A 19,093-nucleotide genomic window follows, 5' to 3' on the forward strand; every position below is an offset into this window, starting at 1 on the left:
GTGCCAGCTCCTTTCAAACACTCCGCTCTTAAGTCACCCCCTTTGCCCTTGCTGCCTGCATTCACTGGCTCTTGCCAATGCCAGTAAGTGATTGTTTTACTTAAATTCCTGGTCAGTGATGGTTGATTGTCTGGAATGCCATTTGTGTTTGCATGGCACATCTCAAATCTGAGTTAGCTACCAAAGTCAAGTAGTTTGGAAAAACAATGTGATTGGAGGGCATGTCCTAATGTTCCCACGGGAGAGGCTCATGGCTTCCTGAAGAGACCTTTGTTTTTCTCCCTTTGTTGATACATGTAGGGTGGGGGAGCTTCTGAGAAGGGATACGGCCTTTAGCTCTGAAGGGGCTTTGGAGTGGCCAGGTCCTCCAGAGTATTGGGTAGTACATTCATAGTAAGCTCAGTTTCTTTGTGTGAGCCCTTCTTTGCCGTAGTAGATTAAGGCGAAGACACTAGACTCCTAGAAGCCAGGTTCATCCTCTCATAAAAGGACGCCAAGCAGAGAGTCATACAGTAAAGGGAGGTAAACATTCTTTTCAACTAATTTATCAATTTAACACAGCATAGTGGTGTTGGGTTCCCAGGGTCAACAGCCAGCAGTCACATTCCTCAGTTGTTTGATTGGTGAAACGCATTAACAAACAGCCGGTAAAACTCTTTCTGATTAATCATGTTGATAAGTTGTGTGTGTGTGTGTTTGTAGTGTGTTACAAGCTCTTCTAATTTAATCTGCTTGGACAGCAGCCCAATCTGGTGAAGTGTCTTGACTTAATCTAAAGACGCATTGATGAGAAGGCTACCAGGCCTGGAATTTTATTGTGATAGCACATAATCATTAACATATGTGGCTAGTGCTTTCCTGCAGTTTGATTCCTTTCTTAAAATGAAGGAAGTGTTTATAGAGTGAGGGCATAAAATAAAGGAGGATGAGCCCCGGAAGCAGTGAAAGGAAAGGCAGGTGCTGTTATTAGCTGAACCTAAAGACATTGTCATATTGTCAGGGATAAAAATATTTGAGAACACTGGTAATGACTTCAATGAGGACTTATCTTTTAAAGGAAAAGAAAGGTAAGTATGCCTTTCTCTCAAAAAAGTGGAGATTTAGATCCAGGTTTCTCAACCTTGGCACTACTGATGTTTTGAATTAGATAATTGTTTATTTTAGGGAGCTGTCCCGTGTATTGTAGGATGTGTAGCCTCTACCTAGTAGATGCCAGTAGCCGTCCCTGATCCCTTTTGTGGCAACCAACAAGATCTTCAGACATTGCCCGGTGTTTCCTGGGGGGCAAAATTGCCCTCATTTGAGAACTACTATTCTAGATGTATAGTTCTGAAATCTCAAATAACCTATTATGACTCTGCTGACACCACTCGATATTATTATTTTTCTATAGTTTTTTTTTAATGTTTATTTATTATTGAGAGACAGAGAGACACAGAGCGTGAGCAGGGGAGGTGTGGAGAGAGGGGAGACACAGAATCCGAAGCAGGCTCCAGGCTCTGGGCTGTCAGCACAGAGCCTGATGTGGGACTCAAACTCACAGACTGTGAGATCATGACCTGAGCTGAAGTCGGTTGGTTAACCAACTGAGCCACCCAGGCTCCGCGACTCCACTCTATATTATTGAAGACAAAGCAAAACCTTTAGTTCTTCCAAAGGGCCCTTTCTCACCTGGATGGCTCCTTCCTCTGATCTTTCTATGTAGAGACCTTCAGTCCACACTGTCTTCTTCTCCTGCTCTTCCTTCTTCCACACACAGAACACTGTACTAAACAATTGATTGATAACAGCTTGCTAAAGGGAATTCTTTCTCCCTTAGGTTTGTGACATCTCAGAGGCAGTCTAGACAAAAGTCCTCAAATTATTCAGAAATAAAAATGAATGTTCTTAAAAAAATTTTTTTTTTACATTTATTTATTTTTGAGAGACAGAGAGAGACAGAGCATGAGCAGGGGAGGGGCAGAGAGAGAGGGAGACACAGAATCTGAAGCAGGCTCCAGGCTCCGAGCTGTCAGCACAGAGCCCGACGCAGGGCTTGAACCCACGAACTACGAGATCATGACCTGAGTGGAAGTCGGATGCTTAACTGACTGAGCCACCCAGGCACCCCAAATGAATGTTCTTTAATTTAAAATAAATGTCTAGGTGCGCCTGGGTGGCTCAGTTGGTTGAGCATCCAACTCTTGATATCGGCTCAGGTCGTGATCTTGAGGTCATGAGATAGAGCCCTGTGTTGGGCTCCGTGCTGAGTCTGGAGCCTGCTTGGGATTCGCTCCCTTTCTCTCTGCCCCTCCCCCAGTCACCCTCTTTCTCTCTCAAAATAAATAAATAAATAAATATTTTAAAAAAGTGTCTAAATAATAGCAATTTAAATGGGGTGGGAGGCAGCAGGAAGAAGTGGCAGAATTGCTGAAATTTAAAGGAGCTCACGTCCATGGACAGAGGACCCTAATAGACCCAAAGAAGACATACAGATGGCCAGGAGACACATGAAAAGATGCTCAACATCACTCATCATCAGGGAAATATAAATCAAAACCACACGGTGATATCACCTCACACCTGTCAGAATGGCTAGTACTAAAAAGATAAGAAATAAGTACTTTTTAATTCATTTTATTAACATTTTATTTTATTTTTTGAGAGAGAGAGACACAGAGCATGAGCAGGGAAGGGGCAGAGAAGGAGACACAGAATCCGAAGCAGGCTCCAGGCTCTGAGGTGTCAGCACAAAGCCTGATGCGGGGCTCAGACTCACAAACCGCAAATCATGACCTGAGCCAAAGTCGAATGCTCAACCGACTGAGTCCCCCAGACGCCCCAAGAAATAATAAGTATTGGCGAGGATGTGGAGAAAAGGGAGCCCCTTGTGCACTGTCAGTGGGAGTGCAAACTGGTACAACCACTGTGGAGAATAGTATGGAGTTTCCTCAAAAAAATAAAAATAGCAATAACATGTGATCCATTTCACTACTGTGTATTTACTCAAAGAAAATGAAAACACTAACTTGAAAAGATATATGCACCTCTATATTTATGCAGCATAATTCATAATAGCCATGATATGGAAGCAAGCCAAGCGTCCATCCACGGATGAATGGGCAAAGACGATGCGGCATATGTATACAATGGAATATTAGTAGTAAAAAATGAGATCTTGCCGTTTGTAACAACATGGATGGACTTAGAGGATAGTAAATGAATAAATGAAATAAATCAACCCGAGAAATAAAAATACTATATGATTTCATTTTATATGTGAAATCTAAAAAACAAAACAAATGAATAAACAAACAAAAAAAACCAAACAGACTCTTAAATACTAACTGGTGGCTGCCAGAGGGGAGGTGACTGGAGACATGGGTGAAATAGATAAAGGATGTTAAGAGATACAACCTTCCAGTTATAAAATAAATCAGTCATGGAGATGAAAAGTACAACACAGCGAGTATAGTGAAAGAAAAAAGTTCACATCTATTCAATGCTTGCTCAGCATCACACCCATTATCTTATTTAATTCAGATGTCACCCACATTTTACAGATGAGGAAATAGAAGTTTAGTGAAGTGATTTGTTCCGGTGTCCAGAGCTGAACTGGTCGCATGTGGATTTGAACCCAGGCAATCTGACCCTGGGGTGGGCACTTAGCCCTTATTCATTCAGCTTCCGTCCTAAATGGGTAGAGGATCACTGAATGGGGCTGTGGACCAAGAGGAGAGGTGACTTTTCAGGAGTCGTAAGAACAACTTGGCTGAATTCTAGAGGCCCCAGCTTTCAGTGTCTGGGCCTATGCAAATCTTCAAGTGAGTGTGGTCCCATTTCTTTGTTTCCATCTGTCTTAGTGAAACTGCCTCTGCTTAGCGGTGTGGAGTATTGCTTTCCTAAGTTTAGAAAGTTCATTTATAAAGGCAGCTGAAGTGAAGAATATGGTTCAAGAGGGTGCCCCAGCTTGCAGGTGTTAGGAGAATAGGGTGGGTGTGGGGAATGTAGGGCTGGGGAATCGAGAAATACGTTGAACCTTTGATCCTTGAGGAATGTGGGAGGGAAAAAAAAAGTATGGACATCAGCCCAGAGTCTTGGCAGGACCTATCCCTGGACCTGTCCTAAAAACCCTGTTTTTGTTCATTTTGTATTTCTAATACAAAAGCACCAGGAGGTAGCAGTAGTTTCCAGTGACTTGGTGCAAACATCAGAGGAGGTTTCCACATGCCCTTGTGTACTATAAAAGTAAGCATGTTTATTGGAGAAAAATTAAAAACAAGAAAGAAAAATATAACTGGCAATGCCACTGCGTAGCAAAATCCACTGTTTGTAAATTGTGAACCATACTCTTGCAGGTCACAAAGACTATCTTCAAGAGAACTGTAATCAGATGATTGGTTGGACAGGATGAGAAGGAGGGAGGAAAGGAGAGGCCACGGTGAAGGCCAGCGTTCACCAAATGAACCGTGTATCAGCTGCTGTCTGCTTTAACAAGCTCCTACGTTTTGCAAAGAGCGGCATGTCAGTTCCTATAGACAGGGCACCAGGAGGCCCCTCTTTGACCACTGACCATAAGTATCATCTGTACTTTGCTCTAAACGCCCTCCCTGAGCCTGGAGCAAGGACTCTCAAGGGCTTTTGAAAACCACCCAGGAGCCAGTCAACCATGCTGTGCCTGCCTGAATACGCTCTCCTGGTACTCTCTCCTGGGTAGTGCTCCGTGAGCCACAGCCTTAAAGGGCTCTCAAAACTACAGGGTTCTGTCTGGGAACCACCCTGCCTGGGGCTTCTGAAGGGCTGCACTACTGGAAAATGCGCGGAAACCTGAAATCAAACAATCAATGGGAAAGCTTTTGTGCGGGCTGAAATCTGTTGTCGGCCTGTGGCCTGTCTTCGCCTCTGTTGCTGTGTAACCTAATGTTGTGTGTGTTCATGTGTGATTTAGATACTTTCTCCTTTGAGGGTGGGGGATATTTTTCCTCTTAAGTTCATGGCTTGATTTGTTTTTAATAGAAAACCATCAACAGTACAGAAGAGCATATATAGTGGACATTGTTTCTCTTCAATGTCTCTCTTTTTTTAAAAAAAAATTTTTTTTTTAACGTTTATTTATTTTTGAGGCAGAGAAAGACAGAGGATGAACAGGGGAGGTCAGAGAGAGAGGGAGACACAGAATCTGAAACAGGCTCCAGGCTCCGAGCTGTCAGCACAGAGCCCAACGCGGGGCTCGAACTCACAGACCATGAGATCATGACCTGAGGTGAAGTCGGAAGCTCAACCGACTGAGCCACCCAGGCGCCCCTCTCTTCAGTGTCTCTTATCTAATCTCCCAGTTCCCGTCCCCAGAGGCAGCAAGTGCTACCGAGTGACTGGACGGCTGTCAGTCCCTTTTGAGGTTTCCTAATACACAGAGGACCAAGACCCAAAGCTCCAACAGGGCCTCCAAAGCCCTGTCCAGTTGTCTAGTCCCCACCTCGAACCACATTTTTCCTTGCATTGTGCTCCAGCCACACTGGCCTTTCCTCCTTGGGACCTATGCCCATGGTGGCATCACCACCTGAGTGCTAACTCCTTCCTTTATCCAGCTAAGCAACTCAGGTCTTTGTTTACATATTACTTCCTCAGAGGGGCCTTCCTGACTTCCTTCTGTCAACTTCGTCCGTCTATAACCTCTCCACAGCCCCATCATTTCCTGTGAAGCATTTTCTTAACTTGTGGTTATGTATTTATTTATGTGACTGTGTGCTTAATGTCTGTCTCCAACTAGACTCTAAGCTCTCTGAGGGCAGGGACTCCAGCATCCCACACAGATGGGATGGGATATCCTGCACATGGTGTTTGCTTTACTGAGGGAGTAAATGCTGTCTTGACTGAATATTTGGTTAGTGGGAAGCAGTTGTGTCTTTGTGTATTTTCTGCTTTTTAACTTTAAGAAATTTGTAGAAAAATCTCAAATGTACATAAAAGTAGCACCAATGCATCGAACCCCTTTACGCATCACCTAGATTCACCAACTGTCAAGGTTTTGCCATGTTTGCACAGTTTTACCCTCTTTTACTTTACTTTTTTCGTAGCCTTCTGAAGATGCAGAAACATTAATGATAGCTGTCATTTACTGAGTGTTTACTCTGTGCTGGTAACTGTATTAGATGTTTCTAATGTGTAGTATTATTTAATCCTCTTAACAATCCTGCTAACTGAGCATTATTATCCCCATTTTAGAGATGAGGAAACTGAGGCAGTTAAGATCACTTTGTGCAGTGTCCCCAACTCAATGGATGGAAAAGCTGGGGTTAGAATCTAGCCTCTGACTCCAAAGCCCAGATTCTCAACTAGTAAACTGCTTGCTGCAGGCTTTATCAAGTATACGTCTGTCCCACCTGCCTTCCTTCTTGATTCCTACAGACTTTTAAAATGTTTGAAGCATTTTTATTGTGCCTAAGCTGTAAGGGAATTATTCTCATGTCTGTGAAAGGAACACAGCAGTTGGCTTTATCGTATCCCTATAAAAACATCAACTCAGCCAATAAATATTTATTGAATCCTTTTTTATTTACCAAGCACTGTTTTGAGGGCTGGGAAAATAATAGTGAGAAAAAAAAACATACTGTCCTTCCTTTGCTTTTGTGGAGCAGAGTCAAGTCCAGGTCCTCCAACGTTAAGATGAAGCATCTTGATGCTAAGCGTTCGCAAGAGTTAATGGCACTGTTCAGTCTTTTCTGCGGGACCCTCATTTACTTTTTTCTTTCCCTCTGCTCATAACTACCCGAAGAAATACTGCTTTCATTTCTGATTGGGCAGAGGAAGGATAAGATACAGAATTCAAAATTATTCCAATGGCTAAATAGGGCTGCTGTGTACTGTTATGCAGTTAGTGTCCTGCACAAAGACACTTGGTTGAGGAGGCCAGTTGGAGCTGAATCCAGCCCGAGCCCCACTTGCCAAGATGAGACTCTGGCCTGAGGCTATTCATCCCTAAAGAAGGGTGCCTTCTTCTTCTCCCATCCTTCCCACTGCAGACCCACAGAGGCATCACGTAAGCCCAAGGTGGCCCTGTTGGTAGAGCTGAGAAAAGAATGGGAAGGGAGAGTTAGAACTGTTGTGCCAAATTGAAGTTTCAGGAGATTTCAGGAGATTTGTCCTGGGCATGTCTCCCATTGACTCACTTGATGGAATTTGAAACAACTTCAGGTTTTTGTTCTTGTTTTTATTTTTAAAAAATATTTATTTAGAGAGAGAGAGTGAGAGAGAGAGCAAGCACACACTTGTGAGCCAAGGAGGGGCAGAGAGAGAGAGGGAGAGAATCCCAGGCAGGCTCCATGCTATCAGAACAGAGCTGGACTGGCTCAGGGCTCGAACCCACCAACTGTGAGATCATGACCTGAGCTGAAATCAAGAGTCATCACTTAACCGACTGAGCTACCCAGGTGCCCCTTTTTTTTGTTTTTGAATAGACATTACTTCTTAGAGCAGTTTTAGGTTCACAGCAAAATTGAACTGAAGGTACAGAGACTTCCCATATGTATACCTTCTGCCCCCACACACGCATGGTTTCCCTCAGTATCAACATCCCCCACCTGAGTGGTCCATTTGTTAGAATTGATGAACCTCCATTGACATACGATTATCACCCAAAGGCGTTGACGTTTTGATGGCAGTAAGAATGCAAGTATTGTTTCAATATAGGAAAAATGCATAGTGGTTAAAAGCATAAGATTTATAGGGTATATATTGTGATTTAAGAAACTTCCTGCCAGGGATGCCTGGCTGGCTCAGTCAGTAGAGCATGTGATTCTGGATCCTCAGGGTCCTGAGTTTGAGCCCCATGTCAGAGGTAGAGATTACTTGCAAAAAAGAAAACAAGGAGCTTCCTGCCAGCATGTAACTGGAAATAATGGAAAGAATTGGTAATAGTTTCAATTATTGGTTCATTTCTTTTTCTTTTAATTTTTAATTTTAGAGCAAGAGACAGAGTGCTTGAGCAAAGGAGAGGGGCAGAAGGAGAGAGAGAGAATCTTAAGCAGGGTTCGTGCTCAGCATGGAGATGGATGCAGGGCTTGATCTCACACCCTGGCATCATGACCTGGCCTGAAATCAAGACAAAACTGACTGAGCCACCCAGGAGCCCCTTGGTTCATTTCTTACACTTTCTTTCTTCCTTCCTTCCTTCCTTCCTTCCTTCCTTTCTTTTTAATTTTTTAAATGTTTATTCATTTTTGAGACAGAGAGAGACAGAGTGCAAGTGGGGGTGGGGCAGAGAGAGAGGGAGACACAGAATCTGAAGCAGGCTCCAGGCTCTGGGCTGTTAGCACAGAGCCCGATGTGGGGCTTGAACCCACAAACCATGAGATCATGACCTGAGCTGAAGTCAGATGCTTAACTGACTGAGCCACCCAGACTCCCCTCTTGTATTTAATTTATAAAGTTAAGTGGATAATCTCATCATAATGATGAAGAAAATAATAATTACAAAACTGTCTATGAATTAACCCAGAGGTTTTCCATTTAAAAACTTGAAATTTAATTGATATGTATGTAACATTGTATAAATTTAAGATATACATGTTAATCTGATATATTTATATATTGCAATATATTTGCCATTGTAGTATTAGCTAAAACCTCTATGATATCATATAATTATTATTTTTTTTTGTGGTGAGAATAATTAAGATCCAATCTCTTAGGAGGGCACCTGGGTGACTCAGTTGGTTAAGCACCTGACTCTTGATTTCAGCTCAGGTCATGATCTCACGGTTCCTGGGATCAGGCCATGTGGGGCTCCGTGCTGACAATGGGAAGCCTGCTTGGGATTCTGTCTCTCTCTCTGCCCCTTCCTTGCTCACTTGCATACACACACACACACACACACACACACACTCTCTCTCTCTCTCTCTCTCTCTCTCTCTCAAAGTAAATAAATAAATAAAAAAATAAACAAACTTTTAAAAAAGATCTAGTCTCTTAGCAAGTGTGATACTTCTAATACAGTACTGTTCTCTATAATCACCATACTGTACATTAGATCTCCAGGACTAATTTTTTTTTTTTTAATTTTTTTTTTCAACGTTTATTTATTTTTGGGACAGAGAGAGACAGAGCATGAACGGGGGAGGGGCAGAGAGAGAGAGAGAGAGAGAGAGAGAGAGAGAGACACAGAATCGGAAACAGGCTCCAGGCTCTGAGCCATCAGCCCTGAGCCTGACGCGGGGCTCGAACTCACGGACCGCGAGATCGTGACCTGGCTGAAGTCGGACGCCCAACCGACTGCGCCACCCAGGCGCCCCTCTCCAGGACTAATTTACTAGCTGCAGGTTTGTACCCTTAAACAACATCTTAACTATTTCCCCATCCCTCAGGCCCTGGTCACAACCACTCTATACTCTGTTTTTATGAGCGTGGCTCGTATCACAGACATGTGATACCATACAGTATTTCTGACTTACCTCACAGTGTCCTCAAGGTGCAGCCATATTGTCACAAATGGCAGGAGTTCCTTCTTTCTCATGGCTGAATAATATTCCAGTGTGTATAGACACCACATCTTCTTTATCCATTCATCTTCTGGCAGATACTTGGGCTATTTCCATACGTTGGCTATTGTGAATAGCACTGCGTGTAACTCTTCAATACCATTTTTGTTTCCTTTGGCTATACACCCAGAAGTGGAATTGCTAGATCACATAGTAGTTCTATTTTTAATTTTTTGAGGAACCTCCATCCTGTTTTCCACAGTGGCTGTTACCAAGTTACGTTCCCACAAACCATGCACAAGGCTTCCTTTTCTCCACATCCTCGCCAACACTTGTTATCTCTTGTCTCCTTGATGATAACCTTTCTAACAGGCGTGACGTGATCTCTCATGCTGGTTTTGATTTACATTTCCCTGAATATTAGTGATGGTGAGCATTTTTCAAGCAGTTATTGGGCATTTGGATGTCTTCTTTGGGAAAAAAGCTTATTTAGTTCCCCTGCCTATTTTTAAATAGATTGTCTCTTTGTTATTGAGTTGTAGGAGTTCTTTGTATATTTTGGATATTAGCCCCTTACCTGTTTTTTTGCTATTGTGTATGATAGTATTAACAACTTTAATGGACACGGTATGTGCAGGGCCCTGTACTGAGAATTTTATACACATTGCTTTTATTTAATTCTCTTCATAGTCTCCTAAGGCGGGTGCTATTATCTCAGTTTTATACATAGGGACACTGATATTTGAGTTAGTTACTCAAGGTCATGTAACAAAGAAGTGGGTAAAAATGGGGCTTAAACCCTGGTCTGTTTGACTCCAAAACTACACATATGACCACCATTGTATGCTTTTCTGTTTTAGGAGAAGAGATCTATTCAGTCAGATTTGTGGTCTTTATCCTGACCAGAGCACCCACCACACAAATTTCAGACTTCTGTAAAATATTTCCAGTCTCTTCCAATTTAGAATCTTTCTCAGCTTTCCTTCCTTGAATACCCACTGCCCTCCTCGTGTATAACTGATTCCCAGGAATCCTTCTTGGCTAGTGCAGCTAACTGACCACTCTTCTTTAGTGCAACTACGACTCACACTTATGTCACAAACCCCAAACCAACACCTTTTTATCTCTGCCGACCTCAGCCAGAACTCTGACCTAAGAATATACAAAATCTCGTAGGATTTTTCTCTTTGACAGTCTCCTCACAGATGTCCATAAGGGAGGACTGTAATTTAAAAGGACTAAGACAAGAAAGTTGTGTGTAATTCAATTTGGAAGGGATCAAAGAGACTTGGGTTTAACAGAATGAAGAGGGAAGTTGGGGCAGGAGGTAATGTCACTGGGAGATGGTTTTCATGGTCCTAAGATCACAAGTATGATCGGGAGTTGACTGTAATTATTTTTTGCTTTGGGTTTGTGGGAGATTTATTCGATAGTTGGCTTGCAATTCTTGAGCGGCATGGTATTTTATTTCACCTTTTACTCTAAGGAGCCTACAGCTTTTATAAGAAACTCACCAGTAATAATAACTTCACTTGTTCTGCTCTTATCCCTTCGTGTTTGGGGCGCTTCATAGACCTTTCATCTAATCCTCACAGCCATCCTGTCAATTCCTGCACTTTATAGATGACCAGATGGAGGCCCAGGAAGAGTACATAACTTGCTAGAGGAAACAGAACTAGTAAGTGACAGAGCCTGGATTCAAAACTAGGCAGCCTGCCTCCAGGCTGGGCTCTTCACCTCTATTCCAGGTACGCTCGAATTCTTGCGGTAGGGCAGAGGGACTGAGGAGGCCTATGCAACCCATTTTGCATATAGAGTTTGTTAGGTGGCAGATGCCTGGAATGCTTCTTGCTGACTTTTTATTTCCAGGACAAGAGGTTTTCCCCAAATACTCTTGGCCTCTGCCCCACTTTCACTCCTCCCCTGGGGAGATGGAGTGAGTTACTTGAATGGGAGAGGAAAGGAGCCTGCGAGGGCATATCTTCTTGTTCTCATTCTTTCTTTGGGTTGCAATCTGCCTGTAGAGACTATACACTTTGATCTACTCCTCCAGGAGCAGGTCTCCACTATGGGGTGAGGGTGGGGAGGCCCATGGTGGTCCAGTGCTCCTGAGTAGGTAAGGCAGCCTAACAGGTTCAATGCAAGGGGGCCTCTTGCTTCACATAAATCCAGTTTCCATATCGGCTTCATAGAGGGGATACTTTGAACCTTATCTGATTGTCCTTTGTCTTATTTCTCAGTTGACCTACAATTCAGATGAAGAGAGGTATTATGTGTCCTTACCATACCCTCCCCCAAGAACTATTGAGGGAAACAAAGAAATACAGATAAATAATAATAGATCATGTGAATTAAAGACTCTTGATCTAGCATCCAATGAATCCATCCCCTTCCAAGGTAATCAGTTCATCAATTAAGCTGAAGAAGGGAACGTGGCAGATACTTTGCTTTACATGATCTCATTTAGCTCATCCAACAATCCTGTGAGGTGAGGCTTATTATCTCTGTGTTATTTATAAGGAATCTGTAGCTTATTCAGTCAGAAAATATTGGATATGGCCCACCAAGCCAGACTTTGTTCTAGGAGGCTCAGAGAGGTCATGAGAATCACTCACTGTTGTATAGCTGGTCAGTGAGAGAGCTAAGATTTGAACCTAAGTCTGACCAATGACACAGGTTAGGCATTCCTTGGAGAGAGGGGAGGGTGGGAACAAATAAAAAAGTGATAACATGTATCGAGCCCTGATTTTATACCAGTGTGTAGCTTCATACCATTCAGTGCTTGTGGGGCATTATCTCATGAAATACTTGCATCATCCTTATGAATTAGGTATGGTTTTCCTCATTAAACACACAAAGAGCCTGAGTCTTAATGATGTTAAACAGTTTACCAAAGGCTACACAGTAAATGGCAGAGCTCCAGTTGTAATCCAGGTTCTTCTCATTCCAAGCCTTGAGTTTGTTTTTCTGGAGCTCTCAAAAGTAGTTGGGAGACATAGCCTCTGATATAACATCACAGCATCTTGAAACCACTAATTAACAAGTGTAGATCAACCTAACGGGTGTGCATGGAGGTGCTGAAGGGTAGGGAGGGAAGACAGAGGAAGTGGTGTGGGAGAGAAGGAAGGGGGGAGAGAAGTGTGGTCAGCATTGGGTAGGTTCACCCAAGCTTGCTGAATATGCTTGACGACGATGAAGAAAAATAGCCTGGCAACTTTGAGAATGAGGGAGAAGTTTTGAATGGCATGCCTTTGAAAGTGGTAAATTATTTGTAAGAAAGAAACAAAACAGCAACAACAAAACCCCATTGTCTCTGAAAGTGAGAAGTTGCCCTGACATGAAGATTGCCTCTCTCTAGGTCTTAAGGATTTTGTTTGGGTGAGACTCTGAAGACCCTAGATTTAGCCGTGGCTTTCTGTTGACTAAATAGTGATGATGGGGAGTCATTTAATTTTTCTGGACCCTCATATTCTTTTTTTTAATGTTTATTTATTTTTGATAGAGAGAGAGCTAGTGAGGGAGTTGCAGAGAGAGAGGGAGACAGAGGATCCGAAGTGGGCTCTGCACAGAAAGCACAGAGCCTGACGCACGGCTTGAACCAATGATCTTCGACAGCATGAGCTGAAGTAGGGTGAGGCACCCAGCTGCCCCTGGACTTTAGTATTCTTATATTTGTTTTGTTTTATTTTATTTTATTTTATTTTATTTTATTTTATTTTATTTTATTTTATTTTATTTTATTTTGTGTTTATTTATTTTTGAGAGAGAGCATGAGCAGGGGAAGGGCAGAGAGAGAGGGGGACAGAGGATCCAAAGCAGGCTATGTGCTGACAGCAGCGAGCCCCATCTGGGGCTTGAACTCATGAACCATGAGATCATGACCTGAGCCAAAGTTGGACACTCAACTGACTGAACCATCCAGGAGCCCCTATTTGGTAATTTAATTTAATTTAATTTAATTTATTTTTGATTATTAAAAAAAACCTTATTTATCTATTTATTTTGAGAGAGAGAGCATGTGCATGTACACATGCAAGTAAGGACGGGATGGAGAGAGAGGGAGAAAGAATCCCAAGCAGGCTACATGCCGTCACTTTGGGCCCGACTCAGGGCTTGATCTCCTAACCAGTGAGATCATGACCTGAGCCACAGTTGAGTCTGACACTCGACTGACTGAGCCACCCAGGTGTCCCAATATTCTTATCTTTAAAGTGGGAAATTAGAAATATGTGCCCTCCAAAATTCCATCTAGCAATAATATTTTTTTTCTTGCCCAGCAGGGCAGGGAAGAATACCAGCCTTTCCCAGAATTTCTGGCACGTAGGTGTTGGTCAATAAATGTTTGTTGAATTGAACTAATTAAAGGCAGTGATACTAACTGAAAAAGAGATTCCTTCACATAGTAAGCATATCCTGTTTGTTATATTCTTGTTGCTTATGTTCCATACTTCATCTGTCCTTGCCTCTGAGTTACCAAACATATCATTTCCCTGTTGAGGAAACCTCTCCCCACAGATCACTCTGCTTTCCTCATTCTAAACTCTGTCTAGAATGGGCTCAATCACTCTATAAATCCCTTGCATTCTTTCTTTTTAAAATTTATTTATTTATTTTGAGAGAGACTGTGCACATGCAAGTGGGGGAGGGGCAAAGAGAGAGGGAGAGAGAGAATCCCAAGCAGGCTCCACACTGTCAGCGCAGAGCCTGATGCAGAGCTCAGTCTCATGAACCGTGAGACCATGACCTGAGCCAAGATCAAGAGTTGGATACTTCGCCAACTGAGCCACCCAGGTGCCCCTATAAATCCCTTGCATTCTTCATTCTTCTTACTTAGCCTTCTGATTTCCTAGGTTTTAACTACAGCTGAATTGGCTACATGCTTATTCTACATTTTTCATTTAATGGATGTGTGGAGAGTCTCATTTGCTCCCTCAGAACCTAAATATCCGCATGAAAGGTGTGAATGAAACTGCATAATGGCAGCAGGCTTTAATTGCAGGCCTCAGTTTTGATAGTGACTTAACTTCTTCAAAGTTAATTTTTTAATTAAGAACATACAAGGGCAATTCTCTTTCTCCCTCTCCCACTTGTGCATGCTGTGTCTCTCTCAAAAAAAGAATATACAGTGGTAAGAATAGCATTTTAAGGAGGAAAGATTATTCCAGGTGTTTGCTTAAGCGGATAGATTTAGTATTACATAGATAAAAACAACTACGTATTTGATAGAATTTTTCATTTTTGATCCATACAAGCTTAGCAGCATATATGCAGAGCCTGAATTTCTTTTCTCAAAATTTCAACTTGAAAAAGATCACTTTCGTCTAGGCTTCTGAGATTGAGTCCAAGCCTTGGAATCCAGTTAGTCTGATTGTTTGTGGCAGTAGTGTGACAGACACTCTTGGGTGGCCTTCCTATCTCCAGTGTCCCCTTATTCCTCATTATTATACTTACAGTTGTGCGTCAGACAGTATGTCTGTTTAAGAACACATACCTTCCCCAACTCATTTGTAGCTAGAGTGGCCACAACCCCAGTCTGGGGTTGAGATATAGGTAAAAGTTTCCTGTGTGGGGCTTCCAGGAAAGCCATTTTTTGTTTTCTTGATAAAGAGAGATGAGTCCAGTTGACACACACATTTTGCCCTTTATCTTTCCCCTTTTTCTGCCTGGAGTATGAATAGCATATTGGAGGGGCAACAGCCTAGCTTTTAATGCTGAGGAAGAAAGTTAGTCTCTAAGAGTGGCAGAGAAAGAAGTTAGAAGAGCCTGTGATTTTGCTGACTTCTTTTTATTTTTATTTTTTATTTTTGAGAGAGAGAGAGAGAGAGAGAGAGAGAGAGAGAAAGCAGGAGATGGGCAGAGAGAGAGGGAGACACAGAATCCAAAGGTGGTTCCAGGCTCTGAGCTGTCGGGCTCAAACCCACCAACCGTGAGATCATGACCTAGCCAAAGTTGGATGCTTAACCGACTGAGCTACTCAGGCGCCCTTGCTGACGACTTTTACCAGTTGTTTTAGCCCTGCTTCAAACCTTCTATTAGGAGAGAAAAATGAAAACTCTGTTTGTTTAACTGCGGTCAGTTATTTTCAGCCATGTAAAATGCTAATTGATACAAATATAAAATAGAGAAAAATATGAAAATTTAGGTTTCAAGAAAACTTAATGTATATTCAAGATATTGGCAATGAAATACATATGTCCATAGATATATTTTGATGAACTTTGGTCTATCTAGATTTTGTCAGTGATTACTTGAATTTTTTACTTCCTTCCTTCATTTCTTCCTTTAATATTTTTAAAGCAAATTTGGTTGAGTAGCTCCTATTCTCTTTATGTGCTGGAGATAAAATGTAAAAGAATAAAACAAGTATGATTTCTGCCCTCAAATAATAAAAAAAAAATGTAATTATAAGCAATATAAATACAATAAAGGAAATACAGGGAACAATGAGAACATGTAAATGAGGGACCAGATCTGGCTGGGGAGGTTTCTCTGAGGAGCTGAGGTCTGAGCTAAGATTAGAAGGATGAACAGGAGGGGCACCTGGGTGGCTCAGGTGGTTGAACGTCCGACTCAATTTCGTCTCAGGTCTTGATCTCATGGTTGTGTGGCTGAGCCCTGAGTCCAGCTCTGCACTGAGCTGAGTGTGGAGCCTGCTTAAAGATTCTCTCTCTCTTTTTCTCTGCCCCTCTCCCCCGCTTGTGTGCTCTCTTTCTCTTTCTAAAATAATAAAAAAAAATAATAATAATAAAAAAGAAGGATGAACAGGAGTTTTATTAGACACAAGTGGTAGATGGAATGAGAAGAAACAGCATGTGTAAAGGCTGTAGAGAGCGGAGCACTTTTGAGGAACTGAAAGTAGTCCCCTGTGACTGAAATATTGAACACAAAATTAGGCTGGAGAGGTAAATGGGCCAGATGATGGAGGGCCCTGTGGTTAGTTTATATTAAGGATTTGGATGTTTGTCTTAAGAACAATGGAAAGTCATTGAAGGTTTTAAACCTTTAGCAATGACCTGGACAGATTTGAGTTTTAAAACCCAAATGCCATTCTATTCATATGACCTAGAATGGATTGGAGTTGTGAGGCTAGAGTTGACGTGGGGAGGCTGGTTAGGATACCAGATAGAAGATGGTGGACAAGGTGAGGACTGATGATAGCTTGGATTCAGGGGGTGTCAGTGGAGATGGAGGAAAGTTTGGGATTTGAATACTATTTAGAAGGTAAGATCAATAAGACCTAGTGATGGATTAGACACAGAGGTTGACAGTTGGGAGAGTTCAAAGAGGACCCCTAGATTCTGGCTTGCAGAATTGGATGGCTGGTTGGGTGTTGGATGGCATTTACTGAGAAAGGAAACATAGAGGAGTCCTGAGTTGGGTGGGGGCACTATGAGTTTCCACTGATCATGTTGACTGTGAAGAGCCTTGAGACACCCATGAGAGTATGTTACATAGCAGGTATAAGTAGAGGTCTGTAAGACAGACAAGAGGTCAGGGCTGGAGATATCTAGTATATAGATGATGGATGAAGTTATATGTCATGGATCATTTAAGGAGAGAGGAGAGGGTGAAAAGAGGAAGCTTAGGACCAAGTTGATACAAAGATGAAGCTTATAAGAAGCTTGGTAGGGGTGATGAGCTACACATATATGTGTGTAATATATATGTGTGTGATTATAGTGTAGACAGAAAAGGACTTATATCCTACCAATGCCATTAATGATGCATCCAGAAGAGGGAAATACTCTACGAGCTAAAGGGATCAGAGACTATTTCATGGAGAAGCATTTAAGAACATCTTTGTTGGATAGCTAGCATACAGTGAGGTGGATGAGGGGTGGAATGGGCTTCCAGGTTGAGAGAATGACTTGACAAAAGGTTTGAAGCCTGAAAATCAAGACACATTGGGAGAACTTCAGGATTTTCAGTTTATCTAAAGATGGGGTATAAATAGGGGAATCATGAAAAGGTGAGCTGGAGCCAGACTGAGGAGAGCCGTAAATGCCAGGCTGAGATACTTTACCTGTAGGAGTGGGAACCTAGCTAAGATTTGTGTGTGTGTAGAGGAGAAGGCTACATAATGAAGCAGCGATTGAAGAAGAATCTTCTGGTTTCCCACGTGAGGTGCACTGGAGAGTATTGATACTAGAGGCAGGAAGACCTATAGGAGGCTGGGGTGATGTAGACCAGTTTTCTCAGTGAGGCTCTTGGCCTCTGCTCTCCATTTACCATGGTTTGCATGGGGGTTGGTTTGCCATTGCACTTTCTCTGACCTGAATCCACTAGATCTAACAGCCCCAGAGCCCACCATCATTTGCCACCATCTCTACAATGATCATGTCATGAAGACATGCTGTCCCTTTGGGTGACAAAGCAGACTCCAAATTGATATCCTGGTCACAGTAATATAACAACATAACAAATCTCCTTTTAACATTCCATATTGATGGAACATTATAAAATTTGTACAGGTTTGCTGGCATGAGTTGACTCACGTTGTTTCTACATTTGTGCAATAATAGGTTATTACCAGCTCCCAGAATGAGGGAAGGGACCATGTTTGTCTTGTCTACCACTTTTTCTATTGCTAGGTAGCAAATTACCCCAAAACTTCCTGGCTTAAAGCAACAATAGGTATTTATTATCTTACAGATTCTGTGATCAGGAATTTGGGAGCAGCTTGACTAGGTGGCTGTGGCTTGGGATCTCTTATGAAGTTGCAGTCAAAATGTTTCTGCGGTTGCAGTCATCTAAAGGCTTCACTGAAACTGGAGGATCCCCTTCCAGGTTGGTTCCCTTACATGGCTGATGGTGGAAGGCTTCAGTTCCTCACCACATGGACCTTTCCATAGGGCCGCTCCAGTGTCCTCATGACTTGGTGGCTGGTTTTCCCAAGAATGAGTGATCCAAGAGAGATCAAGGAGGAAGCCACATTGCCTTTTATGACCTAGTCTCAGAAGTCATAGTGTAACATTTTGTTTGTTAAAATCAAGTCACTAAATTTGGCCCACATTCAAGGGAAGAGGCCCACATTCATAGCTTTATCATTTGAGGAGATAATTGTAAAACAATTTGTAGATATAATTTGAAATCACTACAACCACTATTAACTTCAGCACCTAGTACAGTGCCGGGGAGGGGGGGGTGCTTAGTAAAGATTTGTGAAAAGAATGATTATCCTCTCTTCCAAACTTGAATTTACTAGCCCTGAGAAATAGTGCCACTAAGGCAAGCACCCACACTGTGGGATGGCCATTTGAGGCTTCACTCAAGTTAAATGTAGTCGGCGGTGTCCCGCCAACAAGTGGTTGGGCCATTTTGAGAAGTTGCCTGGCCATTCACACAACATATGAGCTGCTGGGATTCTCTGTCTTTCTCTGTCTCTGTCTCCTCATCTCTATGTCCATCTCCAATATCTCTATCTCCCCTTTTCCCTTCCCCAGCCTCCTACTTCTCCATCTCTCATCTCCACCTCCATCTCCGTCTCTCATCTCTCATCTCCATCTCTCATCTCCACCTCCAACTCTCATCTCCATCTCCGCCTCTCATCTTGGTCTCCATCTCTCGAATCTCTCCTTTCACATTCATCTTCATCCCCATCCTTCTTCTTCATCCCTAGCTCTCCTCTCTCCTCTCCA

This window comes from Leopardus geoffroyi, chromosome D2 (assembly GCF_018350155.1).
Source record: "Leopardus geoffroyi isolate Oge1 chromosome D2, O.geoffroyi_Oge1_pat1.0, whole genome shotgun sequence".
NCBI lineage: Eukaryota > Metazoa > Chordata > Mammalia > Carnivora > Felidae > Leopardus > Leopardus geoffroyi.